This window comes from Panthera leo, chromosome B2, assembly GCF_018350215.1.
Source record: "Panthera leo isolate Ple1 chromosome B2, P.leo_Ple1_pat1.1, whole genome shotgun sequence".
Lineage (NCBI taxonomy): Eukaryota > Metazoa > Chordata > Mammalia > Carnivora > Felidae > Panthera > Panthera leo.
This window is the reverse complement of record NC_056683.1, coordinates 32,755,195-32,762,855: the sequence shown is the minus strand read 5'-3', so window position 1 is coordinate 32,762,855 and position 7,661 is coordinate 32,755,195. Positions and strand designations below refer to the sequence as shown.

Below are 7,661 nucleotides of genomic sequence, written 5' to 3'. Positions count from 1 at the left end.
GCTTGGGATTCTCTCTCCCTGTCCCTCCCCTGTGTGCTCTGTCTCTCTCTCAAAATAAAGAAATAAACTTAAAAAAAAAAAGAACTTATTAAAAAAAAAAAAAAGACAATTCTATTATAACAGCTCCAGAAAGGAAGGAAGGAAGGAAGGAAGGAAGGAAGGAAGGAAAAAAGAAAGAAGGAAAGAAAAGAAGGAAAGAAAGAAAAAAAGAAAGAAAAATAGACTTGTGTATAGATCTAACAAAACATACAGGGTGTCTATACTGAAAACTATGAAATGGTGATGGAACAAACCAAGATATAAATAAACAGGAATGGGGACCCCTGGGTGGCTCAGTTGGCTGAGAGTCTGACTCTTGATTTCAGCTCAGGTTATGATTCTAGGGTCGAAAGCCATGGGATCGAGCCCCACATAGGGCTCTGGGCTGAGTGTGGAACCTATTTATGACTCTCTTTCTGTCTCTCCCTCCCTCTCCCTCTCCCTCTCCTTCTCCCTCTCCCTCTCCCTCTCCCTCTCCCTCTCCCTCTCCCTCTCCCTCTCCCTCTCCCTCTCCCTCTCCCTCTTCTTCCCCTTTCCCCTGTTCACTCTCTCTCTCTAAAATATAAATAAATAGGGGCGCCTGGGTGGCTCTGTCGACTAAGCATCCGACTTCGACTCAGGTAATAATCTTGTGTTTTGTGAGTTCGAGCCCCGCTCCGGGCTCTGTGCTGACAGCTCAGAGCCTGGAGCCTGCTTCAGAATCTGTGACTCCCTCTCTCTCTCTCTGCCCCTCCCCTTCTCATGCTCTGTGTCTCTCTGTCTCTCAATAATAAATAAGCACTAAAAAATTATAAGTAAAATAAAATGCAAACAAACAAACAGGAAAGTACCATGTTAATGGATTGGAAAACCCAACAGAGTAGAGCTGTCATTTCTCCCCATATTGATTGTGTTCATTTCCTAGGGCCGCCTTAACAAAGTAGCACAAACTGGGTAGCTTAAAACAACAGAAATTTACTGTCTCACAGTTCTGGAGGCTAGAGATCCGAAATCAACAGGATTTGATTGCTCTCTCTCAAGCCTCTAGGGGAGGATCCTTCCTTGCCTCTCCCAGCTTCTGCTGGTTTGCCCACAGTCCTTGGTGTTCTTGGCTTGCAGCTACAGTACTTTAGTATCTGCCTCCCTTGGCACATGGCGTTCTTTCTGTATGTCTGTGCCTCTTCTTCTATAGGGACCTCCGTCACATTGAATTTAGGACTCACCGTATTCCACTATGGCCTCATCCTAACCACAGCTATAATGGTCCTATTTCCAAATAAAATCACGTTCTGAGGTAATGTATTTGGCCCAGGTTAGGACTTCAACATATCTTTTGGCGGGGGGAGGGACACAGTTCAAACCATAAAAGTGATCTGTAGATTTAACATACTTCCAATCCAACCCCAGCAGGACTTTTTGTAGATATGGACAAGCTGATTGTAACATTAAATGGAAAGGCAGAGAAACTAGCATAGCTCAAACAATTTTGAAAAAGAAGAATAAAGTTGAAGGAGTTATCTGATTTTGGGACTTACTACAACAAAACTTGCAACAGCAATCAAGAATGTTCATGGGCTCCTGGGTGGCTCAGTCGGTTGAGTGTCTGATACTGTCTCAGGTCATGATCTCACGGTTTGTGAGTTTGAGCCCTGCCATTGGGCTTACAGCTGTCCACGCAGAGCCCCCTTTGGACCCTCTGTCCCCGTCTCTCTCCTTCCCTCCCCTGCTCGTTTTTTCTCTCTCTCAAAAATAAACATTAAAAAAATGAATGTTGGGGTGCCTGGGTGGCCCAGTAGGTTGAGAGTCCAACTTTGACTCAGGTCATGATCTCACAGTTCGTGAGTTCAAGCCCCATATCGGGCTCTATGCTGGAGCCTGTCTCGGATTCTGTGTGTCTCTCTGCCCCTTCCCCACTCACACTCTGTCTCTGTCTCTCTCTCTCAAAAATGAATAAACATTAAAAAAAAAAGAATGTGGTGGGTTCAGAGGAGTGGACACAGTGAATGGATCAGCGAAACAGAATAGAGTCCAGAAACAGACCCACACAAATATGTCCAACTGACTTTGCCAAAAGTGCAAACACCTTGCCAATGAACAGTGCTGGAGCAACCAGATACCTATATGCAAAAAAAAACCAAAAAACAAAAAACAAAAACAAAAAAACACCTCGTCCTAAACCTCACACATTATACTAAAATTAACTAAAGATGAATCATAGATCCAAAACATAAAACCGTAAAATGTCTGGAAGAAAACACAGGAGAAAATCTCCATGGCCTGGGGTTAGTCAAAGAGTTCTTAACTATAACACTAAAACCATGATCCGGGAAAGAAAAAAATTGGTAAGATGGACTTTATCAATTTCTTAACAATGTCTGTGAAAGACGCTGTTAAAAGAATGAAAAGACAAGTTATAGGCTGAGAGGCAATATTTACAAGGTATATATTTGGTATATTTGACAAAAGACCTTTATCCAGGATACATAAAAAAATTCTTAAAACTCAACAGTAAGAAAACGACCAATTAATTTTAAACAGGCAAAAGAGTTAAACAGACACTTCATCTAAGAGGAAATACAGACGGCAAACGAGCACATGCAGAGATGCTCAACATCCTTCGCCACTGGGCAAGTGCAAATTAAAACCGCCCAGACCCAGCAGTCTCGCTCCTGGATTTTTACCTTAGAGAAATGAAAACTTACATCCACACAAACAGCTGCACAAGAATGTCGGTAGCAGCTCTGTTCAGAATCCCCCCAAACCGAAGCAACCCAAATTGGAAGGCTGGGTAAATGAACAGCAGTTCATTTATGGAATACTACTCAGCAGTAAAAATGAACAAAATTTCTCTTGTTCTCTTTACCTGCCTCCCCCATCCCTCCCTTCCTTGTGTAATTGACATACAATATCTTTTTAGTTTTATCATATAGTGTACATCATAGTGATTTGATACTTTTATACATTATGAAATGATCCCCCTGATAAGCCTAGTTACTGTCTCTCACCATCAAAGTTATTACAATATCGTTGACTATATTCCCTGTGCTGTACATGATATCCCCATGACTTATTTACTTTATAACTGCAAGTTTGTACCCTTTAAACCTCTCTGCCTATTTTACCTATCCCCTCCCCCTCCCCACTCTGGTAACCAACAATTTGCTTCCTGTATCTAAGAGTCTGTTTCTATTTTTGTTTGTTGATTTGTTTTTTTTTGTTTGTTTTTTTTTTAGATTCCACATATAAATGAAATCATACAGTATTTGTCTTTCTCTGTATGACCTATTTCACTTAGCGTAACACCCTCTAGGTCCACCCATGTTGTCACAAATGGCAAAATTTCACTTTTTATGGCTGAGTGTTATTCCTTTTTTTTCTTTTTAACTGATAATCAATTTATTAAAAAGGTTGATTTAAGCATCTGCAATGGTAACTTCGACCTCAACTCCTGGCTCAATACTGATGGAAATAATCTGTTTAACAATCTCCAAAAGTCTGTGCAAATCAATGGGTCTCTTGTGGATCCTCATCTGAAAACAGTCCCAAGTCTTAGAACCTTCACCACAAGGAGTTTTTCTTGTAGTGATGCTCAGAGTCTTGGTAGGCATCCAAACTGGTCCTTTCACTTTGAGATTCTTTTCCTTTGTGCCTCAGATCAAGTCAGCACATACCTTCTCTAAATATTTTATGTTGCAACTGGTTAGAATAATTCTAATTCAGTGAAACACCACCTCTAGTTCCACGGGTGTCTTCCCAGTGTCTTTTTTTTTTTAAATGTTTGTTTATTTTTGACAGAGAGAGAGAGAGAGAGAAGAGCATGAGCGGGGGAGGGGCAGAGAGAGAGAGGGAGACACAGAATCTGAAACAGGCTCCAGGCTCTGAGCTGTCAGCACAGAGCCTGACCCAGGGCTCGAACTTACAGACTGTGAGATCATGACCAGGCGCCCCTTCCCAGTGTCTTTAAAAGCCACAGCTGTGGCATCGCTGCCTGACCCACTTGTTCCTCAGCAAGAATAAACAGTGGTGAGTCAGGAGCAGGAGAGGGGCCTCCAAAGCTACGCTGTAGCTGCGACTGCATCTTCCTCAAAGAGTGGCTGAGTGTAATTCCATTGTGTATGTGTGTGTGTGTGTGTGTATCTATCTATCTATATATCTATATTGTGTGTGTATCTCTCTATATATCTATAGATATATAGAGAGATACACATATGTATATATCACATGTATATATATGTATATATCATATGTCTACGTATATCTCACATCTTCTTTATTCATTCATGTATTGATAGACACTTAAGTGGCTTCCACATCTTGGTGATTGTAAATAATGCTTCAGTGAACACAGGAGTGCATGTATCTCTTCAAATTGGTGTTTTCATTTTTAATTTTTTTAATGTTTATTTATTTTTGAGAGGGAGAGAGAACGCGAATGGGGGAGGTGCAGCGAGAGAGGGACACACAGAATCTGAAGCAGGCTCCAGGTTCTAAGCTGTCAGCACAGAGCCCGATGCGGGGCTCGAACTCACAGACCGTGAGATCATGACCTGAGCCTAGGTCAGATGCTTAACCGACCGAGCCACCCAGGCTCCCGGTGTTTTCATTTTTTTTAAAGATTTTATTTTTAAGCAATCTCTACACCCAGCATGGGGCTTAAACTCATAACCCCGAGATTAAGAGGACTGAGCCAGCCGGGTGCCCCTCATTTTAATTTTTTGAGGTACCTCCATACTGTTTTCCACAGTGGCAGCACCAATTTACCTTCCCACTGACAGTGCACGAGGGTTCCCTTTTCTTCACATCCTCACCAGCACTTATAACTTTTTGTCTTTTTGATAACAGCCAATCTGACAGGTGTGAGGTGATATCTCAATTTGGTTTTGATTTGCATTTCCCTGAGGATTAGTTATGTTGAGCATTTTTTCATGTGCCTGTTGGCCATCTGGATGTCTTCTTTAGAAAAATGTCTATTCAAGTCCTCTGCCCAATTTTTAATTAGGTTGTTTATTTTTTTTAATACTAAGCTGTGTAAGCTCTTAATATATTTTGCATATTAAGCCCTTATTGGATGTATGATTTACAAATGTCCTCTCCCTTTCAGTAGGTTGCCTTTCCATTCTGTTGATGATTTCCTTCACTTTGAAAAAGCTTTTTTAGTTTGATATAATCCCATTTGTTTATTTTATTTTATTTTTTTATTTATTTTTATTTTTTTATTTTTTTTTTTTAATTTTTTTTTTTCAACGTTTTTTATTTATTTTTGGGACCGAGAGAGACAGAGCATGAACGGGGAGGGGCAGAGAGAGAGGGAGACACAGAATCGGAAACAGGCTCCAGGCTCCGAGCCATCAGCCCAGAGCCTGACACGGGGCTCGAACTCACGGACCGCGAGATCGTGACCTGGCTGAAGTCGGACGCTTAACCGACTGCGCCACCCAGGCGCCCCTTATTTTTTTATTTTAATTAATTAATTAATTAATTAATTAATTATTTTTTTTGTTTTTAACGTTTTATTTATTTTTGAGACAGAGAGAGAGACAGAGCATGAATGGGGGAGGGGCAGAGAGAGAGGGAGACATAGAATCGGAAGCAGGCTCCAGGCTCTGAGCCATCAGCCCAGAGCCCGACGCGGGGCTCGAACTCACAAACTGTGAGATCGTGACCTGAGCCGAAGTCGGACGCTTAACCGACTGAGCCACCCAGGCGCCCCACCATTTGTTTATTTTAATGTTAGTTGTCCTTGCCTGGGGATACTGGTCCAAAAAAATATTGTTAAGACCAATGTCAAATTGCTTACTGCCTATGTTCTCTTCTAGGATTTTTACAGTTTCAGGTCTTACATTCAACTTTAATCCATTTTGAGTTTATTTTTGTGTATGGTGTAAGAAAGTGGTTAAGTTTCTTTTGTATGTGGCTGTCCAGCTTTTCCAACATCATTTGTAGAAGAGACTGTCTTTTCCCCATTGTACATTCTTGCCTCCTTTGTCATAGATTAATTGACCATGTATGTGTAGGTTTGTTTCTGGGCTTTCTATTCTATTCCATTGATCTATGTGTCTGTTTTCATGGTAGTGCCATAATGTTTTGATTAGTATAGCTTTGTATTATAGTTTGATACCTCCAGTCTTGTTTTTCTTTCTAAATATTTGAGAAATAGCTTTGGCTATTAGGGGTCTTTTGTGATTCCATTCAAATTTTAGGATCCTTTGTTCTAGTTATATGAAAAATGCCATTGGCATTTTTTTTTAAGATTTATTTTTAAGTAATCTCTGCACCTAATGTGGGGCTCAAACTCACAACCCTGAGATCAAGAGTCTCATGCTCCACTGACTGAACCAGACAGGTGCCCTGCCATTGGTACTTTGATGGAGATTGTATTAAATCTATAGATTGCCTTTGGTATATGGACATTTAAAAAATGTTTATTTATTGATTGTGTGTGAGAGGGAGAGAGCTAGGGAGGAGCAGAGAAAGAGAGAGGGAGAGAGAGAATCTCAAGTAGGCTCCACTGATAGCACAGAGCCCAACATGGGGATTGATCTCCCAACATGAGATCTTGACCTGAACCAAAATATAAGAGTTGGATCCTTAACTGACTGAGCCACCCCAGTGCCCCTGGTCTATGGACATTTTTAACAATATTACTTTTTCCAGTCCATGAGCATGGTATATCTTTCCATTTATTTGTGTCCTCTTCAATTTCTTTCATCAATGTCTTACAGTGTTCAGAGCACAGGTCTTTCATCTCCTTGGTTAATTTTATTCTTAGGTACTTTATTCTTTTTGATATAATTGTAATGAGATTGTTTTCTTAATTTCTCTTTCTGATAGTTCATTATTAGTGTATAGAAATGCAACCGATTTCTGTATGTTAATTTTGTATTCCACAACTTTAGTGAGTTCATTTAGTAGTTCTAATAGTTTTTTAGTGGATTTCTTAGTCTATACACACACACACACACACACACACACACACACACAGAGGACCATGTCACCTGCAAATAGTGATAATTTTACTCTCCTTTTCCAATTTGAATGCCTTTTATTTATTTTTCTTGTTTAATTGCTGTGGCTAGAACTTGTAATACTGTATTGAATAAAAGTGGTGACAGTGGGTATCCTTGTTTTGTTCCTGATCTTAGAGGAAAAGCTTTTAGCTTTTTACTATTGAGTATGATGTTAGATGTGGGTTTGTCATATATGGTCTTTGTTATGTTCCTTCTATCCCCAGTTTTTTTAAAGTTTATTTATTTACTTATTTACTTATTTTTGAGAGAGAGAGAGAGACAGAGACAGAGAAAATGCAAGTGCGGGAGTGACAGAGGGTGAGAGGGACAGAGAGAGAATCCCAAGCAGGCCCCACACTTTCATCACAGAACCTGATGCAGGTTCGAATCACAAACTGCAAGATCATGACCTGAGCCGAAGTTGGATGTTTAACCAACTGAGCCACCTAGGTGCCCCTATCCCCACTTTGCTGAGTGTTCTTATCACTAATGGATGTTGAATTTTATCAAATGCTTTTTTGCATCTATTAAAATAATCATATGATTTTTATCCTTCATTTTGTTAATGTGGTGTATCACATCAATTGATTTAAGGATGTTGAATCATCCTTGCATTCCTGAAATAAATCTCACTTG

General features: G+C 40.2%; 1 pseudogene; it reads right to left on the bottom strand.

The window, feature by feature from the left end:
- Positions 1–3,377: 3,377 nt before the first annotated feature.
- On the bottom strand, positions 3,378–4,096 carry LOC122220668 (annotated as a pseudogene).
- Positions 4,097–7,661: the final 3,565 nt, after the last annotated feature.